At 37.4% G+C, this 19,329-nt stretch overlaps 1 long non-coding RNA gene across 1 annotated transcript; it reads left to right on the top strand.

Moving 5' to 3' along the window:
- Positions 1-281: 281 nt before the first annotated feature.
- Positions 282-18,990, top strand: LOC106998748 (uncharacterized). The gene is made up of 3 exons (XR_001445280.3): positions 282-698; positions 9,319-9,498; positions 13,145-18,990. It is a non-coding gene; the product is annotated as an uncharacterized LOC106998748 (long non-coding RNA).
- The last annotated feature ends 339 nt before the right edge of the window (positions 18,991-19,329 follow it).

Here is a 19,329-nt window from a genome sequence, read left to right on the forward strand (position 1 = left end):
CAGACCTTTTGGTAGATTCTCAGAAAATGTTTGACGGTGACCTTGGCCTTCAGGACTTGGCCACCACCCTTAGCTTTCATGGCCTTTTCCCACAGGGAACCAGATGAAAAAGGAACTTCAAGCCTGGAATTATTCTGTTCAGCCACTTCTCCTGTTGCTTACCAAAGGCTTTGCCAATGATAATACTGATAAAGGGCAACATAAACACATCTGTGTGCGAGTTGCCATCTGAAATTAAAGTTAAACACACTTGGTGCTGACCAATAAACTGTAGTGTTTTTTTCAGAAGCAAAGAGGATATTCTTTTTCTCTTGGAGCCTTGGAAAACAGGCAAGAGTATGAGGTAGGGGAAACTCCAGAGTTTCTATATAGGAAGGGACTGAAGCAGGAATCTACCTAGAAGAGAAGCCTAGGGGACTTGACTCTTTTTTTTTTTTTTCTTGATATGATTTGAATGCCCCCTTCAAAACTCATGTGGAAATTTAATTGCCGAAGTAATGGTATTGGGAGGTGGGCCCTTTAAGAGGTGATTAGGTCATGAGGGCAGAGCCCCATGAGTGGGCTCCTGATGAAAGGATAAGTTCAGCCTCCATTTGCTCTCTGTCTCTAGTGCTCACTTCCACCTTCCACCCTTTCACCATGAAGGACCCACACCAGATGCTGGCGCCATACTCTTGGACTTCCCAGTCTCCAGAACTGTGAGCCAAATCAACTTCTTTCTATGTAAATTATTGTTTGTGGTATTCTGTTATAGCAACAGAAAACAGACTAAGACAATACCTAACATGATGTTTTGATATACATATTGTCACAAGGCAAAATTATAACAAATTTAGTTTTAAGATCTAATTGGCTTCTATTTGTGATTCTAGAATTCAGCAGTATTTTATTCTATAAATAGAGTGAGTGCTCCACTGGGCATGGCAGAACAGTTGGTTTTTGTAAAATGGGAACAAGGAAACAGAATAATAGAAAAAGGCAGATCAGTTAACATCAGGTTACTTCAGGTTACTTTTCTTATAAGGGTTAAAACAGTGGAGATTCCCTTATTATACTGACTCAGGTTGACTAGGCCCTTTCCAATTGGTTTCTGTGACTCTTCTGTTTTCAAAAATATCTGGTCTGTTTGGAAATTTACCTGCTTTCTTAAAATTTCAGTTTAATCATGTGGCACTTAGCATGTGGGACTCCATTTTGCTTTCGTTTGTTGGGACCTAGAAGGAGAGCGTCCATAAATTTGATTTAACAATATGCATAATGACATGATTACAACATCAAGCAAATTAACATATCTATCATGTTACACAGTTACCTTTTGTGTGTGTGTGTGTGTAGTAAAATTACCTAAAATCCACTCTCTTAGCAAATTTCCTTATGAAACAAAATATTATTAACTACAGTCTTCATGCTATACATTAGATCTCTAGGCTTATTTATTCTACATAAATGAAACTCTGTACCCTTTGGCCTCCATCTCCCCACTCCTCTACTTTTCCTACCCCTGGTAACCACCTTTTTACTCTGTTTCTACATATTTGAATTTTGTTTCTTTTTTAAAAATTTCACATAAAAGTGACATCATGTAGTATTTTTCTTTCTGTGTCTGGATTATTTCACATAGCATAATGCCCTCTTGGTCCATTCATGTTGACACAAATGGCAGGATCTCCTTTTTTAAGACTGAATAATATTCCATTGTGTATGTGTGTACACACACACACACACACACACACACACACAAACACACACAATTTCTTTATCCATTCATCTATTGAGAGCCAAAGGTTGTTTCCATATCTTAGTTATTGTGAATAATGCTGTGAAACATGGGGGCACAGATATCTCTATAAGATGATTTCATTTGCTTTGGATATACACTAAGAAACAGAATTGCTGGCTCATATAAGAATTTTATTTTTAATTTTTCGTAGAACCTCCACATTATTTTCCACAATGGCTGCACCACTCTGTATTCCCACCAACAGTATACAAGGTTCCCTTTTATGCATGTTCTGGGCAACACTTGTTATCTCTTGTGTTTTTTTTATAATAGCCATTCTCACAGGTGTGAGGTAATACTGTGGTTTTGATTTGCATCTGCCTAATTAGTGATATTGAGTACCTTTTTATATACTTGCTGTAGGAGGCTTTTCTTGCAGCTGTGTTTGCAAACACACTGCTTTTACATAGATTGCATATTTATTGGGACGCTCCTTGGATTTTTTCAGAAGAACAGCATCAGCTTCAGCTGAATGGAGCTGATGAAGATGGAGGTGGTTAAGCCCCTAAATCCAAGCCATCCCTGGCCTCTCTACTGAAGACTAAATGAATAAATGAAAGGCCAAAGGGGAAAAAAATGTTCAAAAATGAGGAAAATCAAATGTTTATGAGTCTGATTTGGTATAAATCCCTGAAATCTTACAATGTTTAGACCCTGGGAGCTTCCAAACACAACCATATGAATAGTTCAGATGATCATTCCATATCCGTCCTATGTATTATCTACTTTGTTCATATTCTGCTCTGGGTTTGAAAAAAAATAATAAAATAAATTGCTTTTTTAAAGAAATAATACCACAAATAGTGCAAAATTCAAAGGTACACAAAAATATAGTGAAATACAACAGTACTTCCTACCCCTATCACCCAACAACTGTTGCATTTCTTGAATATTTTGAATATACTTCCAAAGCTGTTCTATGTATATACAAGTATATATGTGCATGTATTTTTATGTAAAATTTACATATGACATACATAGGAAAGTGGTTTTGCAAGCTACTTTTTTTACTGTGATCTACAAAAAGAAATAAACTTTCTCCTGTGTTCCATTGATGTAGCTATGTGTGCACCACTACCATAGTGCTGTAACAATTATAACTCTATAATATGTGTTCATCAGAGCATTCATGCTTCTCATTACTATTCTGATTCAAGATGCTTCCTAGCTATTCTTGCTTTTTTTATTTTTCCATATAAACTGTAGAATTAGCTTCTCTGGGCATACAGTCCTTTCTTGCATATCTTAGCACCAATTGTTGTTTATGTGTGTAAAGGCTATTGATTTTTTTATCTAGCCACACTACTCAATTCTCTTATTTTTTTTAACTATTGTTGGCAGTGATCTTTCGGTTAATTTTCTTGGGTTTTCAAGGCACAGAGTTACATTATTTGCAAATATAATTATCTTACCTCCTCCTTTCCAACTTGTACATACCACTCTTCTTTCTCTTATCTAAAAGTTGGTTAGTACCTCAAGACCAATGTTCAACAATGTTGTGGCAATGGCATCGTTGTCCCAATTTAATGTGAGTGTATGGTTTGCCCATTAAAGATGACCTGGCTTTTGAGGTAAGACTAATATATTTTATTAATGTGATATAAATTTAGTTTTACTTTATGAGGTGTTTTTTCACAATCAATAATGGATTTTAATTTTATAGCAAACATTTTCAGCAACCGTGAGTGTGGGCATATGGTTTTACTGTTTTCATATATACTAGGATGTTAAACAATATCAATAGATTTCCTAATATTAAACTATCCTTCCTTTCCTGAAAGGAAGGATATTCTACTGTCCTCCTGGAATGTGTTTGCTAGTATTCTATTGAAGATGATTGTATCGATAGTCACAAGAGACATTAGACTGTGGTTTTTCTTTCTTTTTATTATTTTTGTTGTTCTGTGGCAGACTGACACCAATGTAACCTCCACTTTATAAAAAGTAACTAGAGTCTTTTCTTCTAGAAGAATTTTAAAAGTATTAGGTCATTGAGTCATTAAGGTTATGAAGAACTCACCTGTAAAAATATCTGTGCCTGATAGTTTGGAAGAGGGATAGCCTGAGTTTACTGTTTTTTCTATTGCAATTGGTCTCTTTAGATTTTCTAACTCTTCTGGGGCCAGCCTTAGAACTTTATCTTTTCTAGAAATTACATGTTTTATCCAGGTTTTTACATTTATTTGCTTGTGGTACATATAAGTACTATAATCTCCTTTAATTTGCTCTGTCTATAATTATTTCTCTATTCTCGTTTTCTTATATCATCTATTCCTGCTTTTTCCCTTTAAAAAAACAGATGGGTGTTGCACCATTATTCACAATAGCTAAAAGGTAGAACCATCCAAGAGCACATAACAAAATCAATTGTATAAACAGAATGTGGTATGTTACATACAACAGAATATTATTCATACATAAAAAGGAATGAAGTTCTGATACATGCTAAGTGAAATAAGCCAGACAAAAAAAGATAAATATTATGTTATTCCACCTATATGAAATATCTAGAATAGGCTTCGTAGGCACAAAAAGTAGACTGAAGGTTACCAGGGGCCGGGGGGTAGGGAGAATGGGGAGTTACTGCTTAGAGGACACAGAGTTGCTGGGGTGATGAAAAAGTTCAGAAATCAATATTGGTGATGATTGTACAACATTTGCATATAATTAATGCCATGGATTTGTATATTTTTAAATAGCTAAAATAGCAAATTTAGGTTTATATTTTTAACCACAATTAAAAAGTATCATTTCAAAAAAAGAGCATAGCAAACAGTTTTACTTAAAAATTTTTCAAACACAACTCATAGACTTTATTTTGGCATTTTAAAAATTTTCCAAATTAATTAATTTGTTTTTATCTGTACTAATTTCTATTCTGCCTTGTCTTTATTTTAATACATTCTGATATTGGATGCTTAATTCATTTAATTTAATTCTTATTTATTACAAGTATTTGAAGTTATGAACTTTCCCCTAAGTACTGCTGTAACAAAATCTCAGTCTCTAATATACAGTGTTTTAATTCGTGTTGCTTTCCAAATATTCTGCATCTTTACTGATGATTTTCTCTTTGAGGCTGAAAAATTATATAGAGAGTGTTCTTTAATTTCCAGGAGGTAAGGTTATTTTTTTTCTCTCTTTATTTTTAATGTTTGAAGTTCTGTGTCGGCATGAGATAATGTCTGTACTATTTCTACTTGATGGACTGCATCGCAGTTTTCTTTGTGGCTTAATATGTAGTTAATTTTTGTAACTGCTCCATTAATACTTGAAAGGAAAGTTTAATCTGTCTTCATACTATATAGTTTGTTGTAAAGCTATTAAAACTATCCTTGCTTTTTTTCCATATGATTTCTCCATAGTTAAAAGATAAGAATTAAAGTTTTCTACTGCTAAAGGATTTCTGCCTATTCCTATTTTATGTAGCTTTGACCCCATGTTTTCCATGTCAATTTATCTATCATATTGAATTGCATTGTGAATTACATCTTTTATTATTATCAAGTTCCCCTTTTGTCTTATATTATGTTTTTTGTTTTGAATGCAACCATAGTTATGTTAGCTGCTCTTTTTTTTTTTTTTTTTTGCATTTACTTTTCATGTCTTTGCCTAATTTTTATCTTTATCCTGAGTTTCATTATTTTAGATGCATCTCACATATTACAAATAATTTGATTTTCCTTCTTTGTAAATTTGAGTCAATTGGTGAATTTGACAATTTAAACTTATCATTATGGTAATATGGTGAAATGTTATACTCTCATTTATGTTAGGATTCCCTTCTCTTGCTTTTGATATTCCACTATATAGTCTATTTTGTTATCATGCCAACTTGATTTTTCACTCTTATTTTTTATTGTTGCCTGGATTCTAAAATTTTTCCTTGGCCTTGAGGGCCAGTATGTTTACTTGGATACATCTCAATGTTGATTATTCTGTATCAATTTTTTCTGGGCTACAGTATGCCCTTTTCATTTGTAGACTCAAGTCTTATTTTACTTCTAAAGAGTTTTGCTGAGTGATATCTCCAGACTTCTTCTTAAAAGATACAAATAATGCATATGTTGCAATTCTTTTGTTTTCCATCTTTCATGTTCTCTCTAGTTCACTCTAACTTTGTTCATTTCTGGTTATTTTGCTTATATCTTTTGTTTATGTCTTAATCTTGCTCTCCTATTCCTCACTGTGATGTTAGCAGTGTTTCTTCTTAGTGTTTATTACAATATGCTTGCATTTCCATGGTAGCTTTATTTTTCTCTTCTGCTTCCTTCCTGACCTTCAGAAGTTCTTGTTTCATTTCCTTCTGTGGTGGCCCTATTATTTCCCCTGATCTCTCAATTGCTCTGCTTTGAGCCTCTTCATTGTTTCATTAAATTCATTGTTCATAGACATTTATTTTGTCATAATTTTCTACTTCTTAATGGCAACTTGTTATTGGTGAGGATTCCTTATGCTCCCCCGCCCTCTTCCTCCTTTTGTCTTGTAACTTGTTTGTATAGCTCCTGTGCTAGTTGCCTTTTCCTTACTCCTCTTTAAATGAAGTATGTTCTTCCTGATGTTGGAAGTGGTCCAGGGTCTTATTGAGAAGGGGATGAGCAGTTCCAGACTAGCGAGAATTCTCCCTGGTTCAGGGACAAACTCATGATGACAAGACTATGTGTGTGTGTTTGAATTTTTACCTCTCTCCGGCCAACAGGCATTGGCAGCTACAGAGCAGGAGGCAATTCAGCCTCTCTCCTCCACCCTGCCTCACCAGGACACAGACTGGTTGTAGCATTTCTGCACATTTTCTGCAGTTCTGCTTGCTCCACTTTCCTGTGAGGTCAAATGGGGTAAAGGGATGCTCCAGCTCTACCCTCCATGTACCTGCCTTTCTTGTGATTCCAAAGAAGGGGTGGTTGGTTTTGCCCTCAAAGTGCCATCTACTTAAGAAAACAGTTTCCTGCCAGCTTTATCTGAGCTCTGTGTTCCCAAGCCCTCCCTCCAGAAGCCTTTCTGCACCCATATTTGATTTTCACTGCATTGAGAGCCCTCTCCAAATGTTATCTTCTGGTAGTCTTCAAGGTTTATCAAATGTGAAATTCATATTTCTGTCCTTGTCTTCTGGCAAATTCTAAGGAGAAGGGTAGAAGACATATCTTTTGTCTGACCTTTTAAATGGAAATCCCAATATTTACAAGAGGTAAAAGGAATTTTGAAGTAAACATAAACAGCAGCCTTAAAGTTGGGAAATGTCCTGTCAGGGGAACATATATCCTGTCAATTAGTCATGGAAGAGGGTAGAACAATTACTTGACTTTTGCCTCAGTGGTTGGAGACCAGAAGAGCACTATGCAGACTATGTTCTTGCTGTGTATAACTGTTCCCTCGCCGTGAAACTTATTTCCCCCAACCCCTGCTTTCCGTTATGTTTGTCCTTTAGAATCCTTGGTACCAGCAGCGTCAGCATCACATGGCAGCTTATTAGAGATGCAGAATTTTAGGCTCCTCCCCAAGCCCCAGAAGCAGCACACAAATCTGCATTTAACAAGATCCCCAGATATTCATATGCACATAAAGTTTGGGAAGCACCACTGTGGCTCTCAGTTCAAGTGCCAATTTGCTTCACTGATCAATCATATCGGGTTCCTGTTACGCATACCCAGAAAATGATCCTTCAGAGCTCTCGCTCTGTAACTGTGCATTTATTATGATAATTTTTTCCTCTTCCTGTGTATCTGTCTCACTAAACTAGTGCCAGGCTCCATGGCTTATCCCACAACCAATCAATATTTGCCAAGTGACTGAATTAATGTACAAAATTCATATTTCTATCTGAGCATTTTTAAAGCCAGTTGGCACTACCCATTCTCCCACCAGTGGTCTCCCTGCCTCAGACTCATCCATGACTGCATCAGCCTTGGACTCCTCAGCCCAGCTCTCAGACTGGCCCTTCCAGAAGTGAGTGAGTAAATGAAGGAAAAAATGACATTGCTGAAAAATCCAAGAAATTTCATCATTCAGACCATAGTTCCTCAACATCTCACATATCTGTAAATGCCACGGAGAGATTCTGTTTCCTGAGTGCTATTTTGGAAAATATAATCACGACTTTTGTGTGGGAAGAAAAGCCACTCCCCAGAGACATTGGAGCGGACACATCCCCACAGCCTTGGCCCACAGAGGGTATATTTCAGGAAGGTCTTACTGAAAGAAAGAGGGGCTACAACAGGGCTGGATGGGTGCTGAAGATGCTGAACTCAGGCAATGGAATTGCTTTTGTCAGTTACCCTCACCAGGTGTGGCTGTGTGATTGAAATTGCCAGTCTCCCCTGCTGGTGGCGGGGACTGTTTTGATTAACCAAGTAGAAGGTGATGGTTTGAAACTAGTTTCCCAATTTGGGTAATTAAACCTCTACTAAGTATAGCAGGTTTAAAATGAATGTTCACAACATTGAAACAGAAAGTGCTAATTCTAAAAATATAGACTCCCTTGCTGTGAAAGACCTCTCGGGGGAGAACCAACATTGAAGCAAAACAATGATTTCATCCCTCCTGCCTGTGAACCAATTTGTTCTAAGAGATGACGCTCACCACACTACAGCAAAGGAACCAGAGCTGTTACCAGACACTCAGGAAACTAATCACAGAAAGTCAAAGGAAGAAAGGTTTTAAGACTGAAACTGTTCTCTTTGTGGGATCCTGTCCTGCACCAAATCAGGCCAACCAGCACTTCTTATGTCTACTCAATACAAGATACATAAAACTCAAGTTAGTGGGAAAGGAATTTTCATTAAGTCACTTAGAAAAGAGAGACATGCAAATGAGAGAAACTGACTTTCTTTGAAGAAAGTGTAAACTTTCTAGGAAGCCTCTTTCCTGAATAATTAAATCACAGAGAACCTTGACTCTCTGTGGTCTCAAGAGCAATTACATCCAGTTCTCAAACAGAGCTGTTCCCTCATCATAAAATCCCCTGTGCAGTTCCCTCTGTATAACAACAAATGTTCCACAAACCTCCTTCAAAGAGTTGTCCTCACTTGGTGACTCCACTTCTCTCCCTGTTCTCTTTTATCTCACTCCAACACAGAAAAAGCTTGTATTGAGGTCACATGCCTTCATGTTGCTCAATCCAGTGGTCAGTCCTTTCATATCAGCAGCATGTGACAAGGCTGATGACTCCCTGCCTGAAAATCTTCGCTTTTCATTCATTTGGCGTTTAGCCCACCATCCCTTCTTCGTTGTACTCTGACCTCAGTAGGGACAACTTTGCTGGAAAAGAAATTTAGAATTTGATTATGTGTGACCTAAACTCCAGTGCCCATGTATTCTATTTTTGAAAGAGTTGAATTTTCAATTATATTTATAACAAAACCATGTATGTGGAAATGATGGAATAACAGCCTCTTTTTTTCAAGATGATATGTGCATCTTCAAACCTTTATACAGATGAGCTCTTTCCCTCCATTTTCTAAAACTATTAATTAGTCCTGAGAAGTGTGTTGCTATAAAATATTCTGTGAAGCATTTTCACTTATTTTTCTTTTCTTTCACAGAAAATAATATGGCCCAGTTCCTGGCTTTCAAAGAACTAGAGAAAATCTCATCATTGGTACCTCCAAGGCTCTTTGGTTGGTTCTGCAATCGTACGAACCCTTACGTGGTATCCTGAGACATTCTCCTCTCTCCACACCCTGGTACAACAATACCCACACACCTGATGGCAGAGCTTTTAGGTGAGCTTCTCCATCTTCTGGTTTAGAGTTACCCAGGAATAAAAAATAGCTCCTGCAGCTCTGAATCCTTCAAATCCCCCAACTGGCCCTTAACTGATTCTTCCTTAGTGAATCTGCAGACTTTTGGATGGGAGACAAATATGCACAAACTATACCTGCAATTCAATGTAAGACAAAGGTTACCTGGTACAATATTAATATGTGCCTGCATTGGAGATTTTGGAATCTTAGGACTTAAAGAAGGGCCTAATTCAATTACCAATTACCTCGGTTCCAGATGAGAAAATGAAGGCCCAGGAAAGCAAGTGATTTGCCTAAGATCTCACAGTGACCAGTGAAGGACCAGAGCTAGCCTAGGCTCTCCCGTCAGCAGTTAGGGCTCTTCCCAGTGTCCTTCTTCCTCTACATGCTACTTGCCTTTCACTTTACAGAGTCCTATCTTCTGCAGGGAAATGCACTGATACAGTCCCCTGTGCTTTGATCTTGGTGTTACAATTACATCTCTAGAGGATTCTTATATACCATAGTATGTTTCTTATATACCATAGTATGTTTCACATTTGGTCATCATTGGAACTCTCTGTCTATCTGTGCTCTTACCTCGACTTCCTTCAAAAGAAATCCATTCATTAACAAATCTTGCAGAAAAAAATGTCTGCAGCATTATCAGAAGTTAATCATTTAAATCTAAAGGATAAAGGAAAAGGTTAGGCATAGTGGATTAAAGAGTTCTTTTTTCAACTGGGCGCAGTGGCTCACGCCTGTAATCCCAGCACTTTGGGAGGTTGGGGCGGGTGGATCATCTGAGGTTAGGAGTTCGAGACCAGCCTGACTAACACGGTGAAAGTTTGTCTCTACTGAAAATGCAAAAATTAGCCGGGCATGGTGGTGCACGGCTGTAATCCCAGCCACCTGGGAGGTTGAGGCAGAATTGCCTGAACCCGGGAGGCAGAGGTTGCAGTGAGCTGAGATTGCACCATTACATTCCAGGCTGGGCAACAAGAGTGAAACTCCATCGAAGAAAAAAAAAAAAAAAGAGTTCTTTCTTCCAGCTGAAGATAGTCAAGGGGGTTATTTTCTACTATCTTCCTTGGAAAAGTGAGCATTCATTTGTTTCTCTGGCACATTAACATTCTCAACTAAGGTCAGTGGACTGGTTAGAACTACAGGTCTGATTTTCTTCAAGAGAACCCTCAAGATTTCTGCTTTTACTTTCTTCCAAAGGAAATGTGTATTTTTTCCTCAAGTAAAGATCTTCAGGGGTATATTCCCCCTAAGTAATAGGTTAGCAAATTCTGTGAGCTTCAGAACATCAACTTTATCTGTGCCTAAGTCTCCAGATTTTCATAATGAACAATTTTGGTGATTTCTTGGCTACTAAACTGCTTTTTACATGAACGTGTTTGATTATGGGGAAACTAATACTGCAGATGAACAAAAATGAGATTTCTATCCCTTTCCTCCAATTCTTTCGGCCTAAACATATCTCTTTTACTCCATGAAACACAACTGAAGACTAATTCTTTTGCAATGCAGAGGTGAGCCTTCCAGCCCCAAACCTGGCCACACCCATCAAAAAGACTTTTTTATTGATGTAGTTAATCATTTGTATATTTATGAATTCTTTGGATTATTTGTGCTTTCTCAAGGGATATGTCACATTTATTTCTTCATACTCACAGACCTAGCCTAGAGTAGTTAGTCGGTAAACATTTCTTGTGTTAAATTGTTGACTTTTCTTCACTTTTTATGGAACTTAATCTTCTGGCTCAAAAAGGAACCTGAAATGGTCTTACAGTGGCCTGATCGTACTGTTCCACACTATATGTGTAGAGTAGATAAAGGCAGAAGGCAGGGCCTATTTATGCTTTTGAAACAAATGTAGTGAGCATGAATTTGTTTCACAATCCACAGGTACCTGAAATACCATATTTCTTTACCTTTTACAAATCTAATTCCAAGTGAATAAGCCTCTCCCATTCGGGCTGACAGAAAACCCAAACTCAGTCATTCTCTGGCCACCATCACCAAGATGAGAAGACTGGGGCTTGTGAAATCTATTTGGGGAAGGGCCTCTGGTCTGTCCCACAATCTTGAATCACAGAACCTTGAAATACATTATCCACCCCCAAGTGATTTATTCCATGGTGGGTGATGCTGTTGCTCACTGAAAAACAGATTCCACTGGAGTCTTTGCTCTGCCTCTCAAAGCCACAGTATTTATCTATAGGTACCACAATCAGGGATCTTAGCACTCCAACATCCTTCATGGTTAGACTTCTCCCCTTCAACTTTCTAGTCCTCCCTAAACATCAATCCAGTGAAGTAGCTCCAGAAGCACAGATCTAGGTAACAAAAGCATCTCAACTCTCTCCTGGGACAAGGGACACTCAGACTTCTGCAGAAAACCCTCTAGCTACCCTTCAGTTGATATGGATGGAGAATAAAGACAGAGAAAATAAAAGAGAATATATACATTTTTTGTATCATTTCATGCCACCACAGAATAAGCTGTTTTCACTGGTTACCACATTCATGCTTAAAGATTTGGTAAATACAACTATGAAATTATTTTATAATAGAAAAAAACGTAGGAAAGTTTTTTTTTCTTTTGTTCTTTTTTTGGTCATTTGGAGATGGCAACAGAGCAATTCGCAGGTTCAAGAATTTATACACAAAGGTGAAAGGCTTTTTGAAACAACCAGAGTTTTCTTTCAAGTCTAACTTCTAACTAAAAAAAGAACAATTCAAAGAATTGGAGACAATTAATGAGGAAGATGTGTGGCCAGGAAAATTATATTTCAGCAGTATGAAAGGGTTGATCTGCTTCTCCCACTCCACAATTCTCAAAATAATGTAAACTATCATCTTTTTTTAGATGGGAAAAAGTCATGTTCACGATAAGCCAACTTCATTTCCTCCTGTTTCAGCATCTGCTTTCTTGATCTGTCCTCCAATTCCGCATATTTGAACCAGATTGATTGAGGGACATTGGGATGATTTCTAAAGTCTTCCTGCATGGCATCTCACAGTTTTTCAGATAAATTACTCAGAAAGTTAGACTTGAAAGAAAACTCTGGTTGTTTCAAAAGCCTTTCACCTTTGTGTATAAATTCTTGAACCTGCCAATTGCTCTGTTGCCATCTCCAAATGACCATAACTCATTCATAATCTAAAAGTTTGTATAACTTGAGGATTTTTCTAGGATAAACTACATAAAGCACACTCTTAACATCTAAAATTTGACGAGTGTTTTATGTTGTGTTTACTTTTTCCATGGGAGCGAGAAAGAAATCTAGCATGTCTGACACTTTTAAGAGTTGTGCTTGTTTCGTGTTCTGAATCCAATACAGATGTTGAAAGTTCAAGAGAAAATGCTTAAAAGGAAGTGGTTAGGAATGTCTATTTATACCACAGATAATTAAATTTATAGTACACGTGATATATAATAAATATCTCATGTATAACTGCTAGAATGTAATTAGTCAATTTTCAAATAGGCATCTATTTTCAATTTTAGCTATTTTAAACCTATCAGTATTTATTAAAAGATGGGAAATGAGTTGTGAGATATAATATGTTATTCATTTTTTACTATACTACCCTTTTATAAGCAGAATGCCGGCTCTTTGTTTATTGTCTTCAGGGACAGGTAAATTGAGGCAAAAAGCAGACAAGTTCTATGGGATTCGCTGGCACTGATTTACCAGGATGGCAAAGTGCTAAGAACTAAACCTTTAAAGCTAACAAAATGTACTGATGTCTTTACTAAGTATCCAAGACCAACAAGAATTTCCCATCTCACCCTACCACCACCCAGAAGAGGAGCACAGAGATGGGGGAGAGAGTGGCTGCATCTGGCATCCAGCCAGAGGAGTCCGTGCAGGGATTCTGGATCCCTCTTCCTCCACCCCGCTGCCCTTCCCCCTCCACCCCAGCATTTTGGAGAAGAAACTGTAATGATGCAGCTCCCTCAAGTGTCACATGAACATAGTGGAAACAGCCTCCGAGGTAAATATGCCATGCAGACAGAAACAGGCTCAACAGCAATGTATGAGGTCCAAAGACCAGGACCAAAGGGAAAAGCAATCATCTCACCGGACACCTGCCCAGGACCAGATGCATCATCTCCAACATTAGCTACCTCCATAGAACCTGGACTCAAGGTGTGAAATAAAGATTAATGGGAAACTGCAGGAGTCAAAAGGAGGGGGCAGGATTATTGAGGATTCAGGCCATTTAGAAATGAAAGTTTGGATCACTCCCCAGACAAAGAACCCTGACCATCTAAGGGCAATGGAAATATAGAATAAGCAGTAGAAGAAGGATGCCATAGATACCAACTATAGCCTCTCAATCAATTACAAAAATGAGAATTCTGATAGTTTTGTGTATTTTCTTTTTGCATGTGATGTATATGAGTGTATTTTTATATATTAACAATTTTCCTTTTTCTCTCCTTCTCATTATTGTATGAAAGCTTTTGAATGTAAACTCTACAATTTAGCCTTTAGGTAACAGAATATTCAGTGGGACTTTGATTTGAGGAGTATTTAAGACAGTCAGCTGAGACTACGATGACTGTTGGAAATGTGTGTCTCCTCATTTGGGGAAAGGGATGAGAACTCTGCACTTCTCCGAAGAACAGAGTTGACTCTGTGTTATACAGAGTTCAAATATATATATAATCATGCATATGGAAGCTAAGAAGCCAAAGGAGTTGACTGAGACAGTTACCAATATATTGCCTCTCAGCTCCAAATCCACCCTTCTTTGCTCTGTTCCATAATACTAATCTGGCTCCTTGGTCAGCCAGTGCAATGTCATGTGTTGTTGGTAGAGTGTAGGAAAAACATTACAAGGTATAGCAAAGGGGTCAGGTGCAGTGGTTCATGCTTGTAATCACAGCCCTCTGGGAAGCAGAGGCAGGAGGATCACCTGAGGCCAGGAGTTTGAGACCAGCCTGGACAACATGGTAAAACCCCATCTCTAGTACAAATACAAAATTAGCTGGGCATGGTGGCACGCATCTGTAATCCCAGCTACTTGGGAGGCTGAGGCAAGAGATTCACTAGAGGAGGCAGAGGTTGCAGTGAGCCGAGATCGCATCATTGCACTCCAGCTAGGGAAAAAAGGCAAAACTCTGTCATAAATAAATAAATAAATAAATAAATAAATAAATAAAATAAAATAAAATAAAACAAAGTATAGCAAAGAAAGGATCATTCCTTCTTGATTCTTCCTGGTTCTTCTTACCTGTGGCCGCCACCAGTGGTATATGGGAGAGTCACCCTACAGTGAGTTTCACCAGCACCAAGTGAGGGCTTCCTATTGAGTTTTATTGTCACCCAAACAGGCAATTTCCTTGCCAGCAGTACGCAGGAGACCCAGTGGTGACCACCTTCCAGTGGGTTTTGCCAGCACCTTAGAAGGCACTTTTCTGACCACAGTGCTGATCCACTGACACCCAACAGCCAGCACCCTACTCACCAGGCCTGGTCTATGGCACCTCAAGGAACTTTTCTATCCTGGGGACCACAGCCCCACCCTCTCCAACAAGGTCTGAATCTCAGCCTTGAGGGGAAAGGCTGAGGAGAAAGACCCTTCCATGCTTGTTCCTTTCTTGGGTATCCTCCCTCAGTCCTAGAAGTAGCAGCTCCTCCCAATGTTTGGTATTTCTGTGTTATTTAGCATGTAATTTACCCCTTTTGTAGTTAATCACATTTTACCAGTTAATAATTCTTTATAGTAAGTTTTCCCTCTTTGAATTACTATCTCTCACCAAACACCTACTTCTATATCCTCATCAGACACTGAGTGACACAACGCCCTTTAGAAAAGAATCCCTTTTCCCCTGCCCTTCATAATGAAAACTCTCAACAAATTAGGTATAGCAGGAACATACCCTAACATAATAAAGGCCACATATGGCAAGCCCACAGCTAACATCATACTGAATGGGGAATAACTGAAAGCCTTTCCTCTAAGAACTAGAATAAGACAAGGATGCCTACTCTCACCACTCTTATTCGGCATTATACTGGAAGTCCTAGCCAGACTTTCTCTTTCCAGAAAGAGAAAGAAATGAAAGGCATTCAAACTGGAAAACAGGATGCCAGCCAGGTGTGGTGACTCGAGCCTGTAATCCCAGCACTTTGGGAGGTTGAGGTGGGCAGATCGCTTGAACCCAGGAGTTCAAGTCCAGACTAGACAACATGATGAAACCCTGTCTCTATGAAAAATACAAAAATTAGCCAGGCATGGTGGCACACACCTGTAGTCCCAGCTACTCAGGAGGCTGAGGTGAGAGGATCACTTGAGCCTGGGAAATAGAGGATGCGGTGAGCCAAGATCACACCAGAGCACTCCAGCCTGGGTGACAGAGAGATTCCAATTAAAAAAAAAATGAAGAAGCCAAATTGTCTCTCCTTCAGATGATATGATTTTATGCATAGAAAAACCTAAAAACTCCACCAAAAAATCCTCTTAGAACTGGTAAACAAATTCAATAATGTTACAAGACACAAAATCAATATAAAAAAATCAGTTGTGTTTTTATACACCAGTAACCAACTAACTGAAACAGAAATCAAGAAAGCAACCTCATTTAGAACTTCAAAAAATCCTCAGGGATAAATTTAGCCAAGGAGGTGGAAGATTTCTACGAAAAACAAAACAAAACAAAAAACACTACACCTGATGAACGAAATTGAGGAGGATACCAAAAATTGAAAGACATATTATGCTCATAATTGGAACAATTAATATTGTTAAAAATGACTATACTACCCAAGGCAAGCTACAGATTTAATGCAATTCCTATCAAGATACTAATGACATTCTTCGAATCAATAGAAAAAAACAATCCTAGAATTCATATAGAACCATAAAAGAGTCCAAATAGGAGCAATACTCAGTAAAAAGAACAAAGCTGAAGGCATCACACTAACACATTTCAGAATATACTACAAAGCTCTAGTAACCAAAACACTATGCTATTGGTATAAAAACAGATACATAGACCAATGGAACAGAATAGAGAATCCATAAATAAATTCATACATTTACAGCCAGGCAATTTTTGACAAAGTTGCCAGGAACATACACTGGGGAAAGGACATTTTTTTCAATAAATCGTGCTAAGAAAACTGGATATTCACATGCAGAAGAATGAAACCAGACCTCTATCTCTCACCATGTATAAAAATCAACTCAAAATGAATTAAAGAATTGAATATGGGACCTGAAACTATAAAACTACTAAAAGAAAACATAGGGGACATGCTTCAAGATATTGAGCTAGGCAAAGATTTTGTGGCTAAGACCTCAAAAGCAGAGGCAACCAAAAGAAAAATAGACAAATGGAACTACAGTAAACTAAAAAGCTTCTGCACAGGAAAGGAAACAATCAATAGAGTGAAGAGATAACATGTACAATGGGGAAAAAATTGCTAACTATTCATCTAACAAGAGACTAATATCCAGAATATACACAGAACTCAAACAACTCGATAGCAAAGAATCAAATAATCTCACTAAAAAGTGAGCAAAGGACATGAATAGACGATTCTAAAAAAACAAACAAATGGCTAACAGGTTTAGGAAAAACTGCTCAACATCACTACTCATCAGGAAAATACAGATCAAAACCACAATGAGATACCATCTCACCCCAGTTAGAATGGTTATTATCAGAGTCAAAAAATAACAGATGCTGGTGATTATGTAATCAGGGATTACTGATTTACTCATTTACAATGAGTAAAAAGGGAACTCTTTACTCATTGTTGGTGAGAATGTACATTAGTACAATCATTACGGAAAACAGTATCAAATTGTCTTTAAAAACTAAAAATAGAACTACCCTCCGACCCAGCAATCCCACTACTGTCCATCTATCCAAAGGAGAGGAAATCAATAAATGAAAGGGTTAACCATAGCCCTCATATTTATTGCTGCTCTATTCACAATAGCCAAGGTATGAAATCAACCCAAGAGTCCATCAACAGATGAATGGATAAAGAAAATGTGGTATATACACAACAAAATACTATTCAGCCATAAAAAATGAAATCTCATCATATGCAGCAACAGAGATGGAATTGCAGGTCATTATGTTTAGTGAAACAAACCAGGCACAGAAAAACAAGTATCACATGTTCCCACTCACTTATGTGGGAGCTAAGAAGTTGATCTGATGGAGGCAGGGAATAGAATGATAGATGCCAGAGACTGGGAAAGGGCTGGGGGGATGAGGAGAGATTGGTTAATGGGTACAAACATACAGTTACATGGAAGAAATAAATTCTAGTGTTCAATAGCACAATAGAGTGTCTATAGTTAACAAAAACTATATTGCATATTTCAAAATAGCTGAAAGAGAAGATCTGAAATGTTCCAAACACAAAGGAATAACAAATGCTTGAGGTAATGGATTTTCTAAATACCCTGATTTGATCATTATATACTGTATGCATGTATCAAACTCTCACATGTACCGATAAATACATACAAATAGTATGCATTAATAAAAATAAATAATAATTAAAAAACTTTAAAAATGATCTCCTTTAGAAAAGTTCTAATTTTTTCAACAAAAATTGATAGTGTTAAAAAAATTATAGCACCTCAAACAAGACCTTTCACAAAATAGATGCTAAAAAAATTCATTGAATTTTTGCCAAATAATTATAATTGTAAAATTTTCCTTTTACAAGGCTGTGAAGAAATTGGAATCCTCATGCCATACTTACTGGTGAGATTGTAAGATGATGCAGCCACTTTGCAAACAGTCTGGGAATTCCTAAAAATATTAAACATAGAGTCACCCTATGACCCAGTAAGTCTATTTCTAGATATGTACCCAAAAGAAATGAAAACATAATGCCACACAAAAACTTGCTCACAAATGTTCATGGCAGCATTGTTCATAGTAGCCAAAAAGTGAAAACCATCCAAATATTCATCAAGTGAGGAATGGATAAATAAAGATGTGGAATACACATACGATGGAATATTACTCAGCTATAAAAGGTAAAGACACGTACATATGCTACATGATAAATGTGAAAGCATTATACTAAGTGAAAGAAGCCAGAGCCAGTCACAAAATAACCACATATTGTATGATGCCATTTATAGGAAATGTCTAGAATAGGCAAGTCTATGAAGACAGAAAGTTGCTTAGTGGTTGCTAAGACTGAGGATACAGGGTGGCAAGAGGGAGCTGCCAGGAATGCAAAATGCTAATGAATATTAAGTTTCTTTTGGGGTTCTAACATGTTCTAGAGTTAGATGGTGGTGATGTTTGCACAACTCTATGGTTATACTAAATGAATGAACTGTACATTTTAAATAGATTTAAATGTATGTAAATTATATCTTAATGTCTGGGTTTTTTTAATTGCCTTTTAAATGTGGCTTTAGTTCTGTCTGTATGCTTCATGAAATGTATCAAAGTAATGCTAAAATAAAACCAATAATTAAACCCAATGAATCACAAAATCTTTATTTTAAAAAGTTTATCTGGCATTTTCTGTTTCATTTTATTAGCATTTAATATAAATTGTTTTGAAAACATCTGAAAGGATAGTGGATGATTTTTCTCAGATGTTTTATAATAGACTGTTACATAAGACTGCCTGAAGGGCAGGCCTTGATGAATGCAATGTAATGTGCAATAATTCTAATTCAATGTTAAAGACAAGCTCATGCCACATAATAAGCAGGAAAGTGTGATGGGAAATGCCAAGGGCTGTTCTGGTTCCATGTCTAGAAACAGGCACTAGAGTTTTGGAAGGCGCCCTTACCTCTCTGGGCTTCTCTCATCTA

This window comes from Macaca mulatta, chromosome 6, assembly GCF_049350105.2.
Source record: "Macaca mulatta isolate MMU2019108-1 chromosome 6, T2T-MMU8v2.0, whole genome shotgun sequence".
Classification (NCBI taxonomy): Eukaryota; Metazoa; Chordata; class Mammalia; order Primates; family Cercopithecidae; genus Macaca; species Macaca mulatta.